Here is a 2,545-nt window from a genome sequence, read left to right as displayed (position 1 = left end):
AATATAAATCGGCTGTGTTGTTATTGTTAAATGGGCATATTTGGTGTGTTTGGGCACAATTGGATCTGGCTGCGCAGTTGTATGTTGGTTTAAATGGGCATATATGGATTTTAGGCTCAATATAAATCGGCTGTGCTGTTTGCGGCTGGTTTGGGGCAGTCGCGGGGTCGAGATCTTCCGGGTAGGTACTGTCTGTGATAGCGGAGCCGCGCACAAGGCACTGCACTACTATGTTTCATCATATGCACCCACCCTTAGCTTTCATTCTCATTATACATGTTTGTAGATGGCTCTTTTTGTATTATACATGTTTGTAAATAGCTTGTTTTGCATATTGTTAGTGGTTTGGCGTTTGTTTTAGCTGAAGCTAGTTGTTTGATGGTCAGGTGGCTGATATTTGGCTCGTTTCGGCTGAACTATGGTATCTGGTATGACATGGCCTCAGAATTGAGAATTTTAAACAGATTGGTACTTTGAGACGGGCCTATTCGAACTATACATATGGGAATGCATTAAATTTGGAATAAGTTTGAAATTTGTATGTAGACAGACACTGACATTTGCCCAGAAATGGGTATGCAAGTGTATGTAAAATTAATTGGGCCTATGGAATATTGGCTAACAAATTGATTTGCATGGCAGTGGCCAGCAGCAGACAGGGTATAGATAAACAATTTAAATAGGCTAATTTTGAGACGAGTGGGGATATGGAGATGGATTTGAGTCCTTTGGAGCGGTATCACCTTCAGCGCAGTCTCATTTTAGGCCGGCATCTGGTGGTATCCGCTGGAGCGGGGGCGATTGCAACTCATATGCGTGTGCGTACATTTTACACACAAGCATAGTTTGGATCGGCAGCAGGCAAATGCATTGTTTACATTAAAATTGGCTGCTGATCATGAGGTTGGCAATGCTGGGCTCTTTAGGACGATCTGAATATAGAAAGGTATTAGCCAGGCACCATACATGTAAATTTACTGCTTGGGCACAAAGTCCCAGCTTCAACTCACCTGGCAGTCCTCGGCTAGATACTTATCTCAGAGAGAATGTTCCGATTTGGCTCCGGAATGCGCACTTTTGGTATGCTGGATGTTTTGTGAAATAGAGAAAAGTGTTATTATTGGTAGTGCACAATATAAATCGGCTGTGTTGTTATTGTTAAATGGGCATATTTGGTGTGTTTGGGCACAATTGGATCTGGCTGCGCAGTTGTATGTTGGTTTAAATGGGCATATATGGATTTTAGGCTCAATATAAATCGGCTGTGCTGTTTGCGGCTGGTTTGGGGCAGTCGCGGGGTCGAGATCTTCCAGGTAGGTACTGTCTGTGATAGCGGAGCCGCGCACAAGGCACTGCACCACTATGTTTCATCATATGCACCCACCCTTGGCTTTCATTCTCATTATACATGTTTGTAGATGGCTCTTTTTGTATTATACATGTTTGTAAATAGCTTGTTTTGCATATTGTTAGTGGTTTGGAGTTTGTTTTAGCTGAAGCTAGTTGTTTGATGGTCAGGTGGCTGATATTTGGCTCGTTTCGGCTGAACTATGGTATCTGGTATGACATGGCATCAGAATTGAGAATTTTAAACAGATTGGTACTTTGAGGCTGGCCTATTCGAACTATACATATGGAAATGCATTAAATTTGGAGTAAGTTTGAAATTTGTATGTGGACAGACACTGACATTTGCCCAGGGATGGGTATGCAAGTGTATGTACAATTTATTGGGCCTATGGAATATTGGCTAACAAATTGATTTGCATGGCAGTGGCCAGCAGCAGACAGGGTATAGGTTAACAATTTAAATGGCCTAATTTTGAGACGAGTGGGGATATGGAGATGGATTTGAGTCCTTTGGAGCGGGATCACCTTCAGCGCAGTCTCATTTTAGGCCGGCATCTGGTGGTATCCGCTGGAGCGGGGGCGATTGCAACTCATATGCGTGTGCGCACATTTTACACACAAGCATATTTTGGATCGGCAGCAGGCAAATGCATTGTTTACATTTAAATTGGCTGGTGATCATGAGGTTGGCAATGCTGGGCTTTTTAGAACGATCTGAATATAGAAAGGTATTAGCCAGGCACCATACATGTAAATTTACTGCTTGGGCACAAAGTCCCATCTTCAACTCACCTGGCAGTCCTCGGCTATATACTTATCTCAGACAGAATGTTCCGATTTGGCTCCGGAATGCGCACTTTTGGTATGCTGGGTATTTGTGGGATAGAGAATGAGTGTTATTATTGGCAGTGCACAATATAAATCGGCTGTGTTGTTATTGTTAAATGGGCATATTTGGTGTGTTTGGGCACAATTGGATCTGGCTGCGCAGTTGTATGTTGGTTTAAATGGGCATATATGGATTTTAGGCTCAATATAAATCGGCTGTGCTGTTTGCGGCTGGTTTGGGGCAGTCGCGGGGTCGAGAGCTTTCGGGTAGGTCCTGTCAGTGATAGCGATGCCGTACGCGAGGCAAGCACCACTATGTCTCCTATATGCACCCACCCTTGGCTTTCATTCTCATTATACATGTTTG

This window comes from Drosophila virilis, unplaced genomic scaffold (assembly GCF_030788295.1).
Source record: "Drosophila virilis strain 15010-1051.87 unplaced genomic scaffold, Dvir_AGI_RSII-ME tig00002154, whole genome shotgun sequence".
Taxonomy (NCBI): domain Eukaryota; kingdom Metazoa; phylum Arthropoda; class Insecta; order Diptera; family Drosophilidae; genus Drosophila; species Drosophila virilis.
This window is presented reverse-complemented; position numbering follows the sequence as displayed.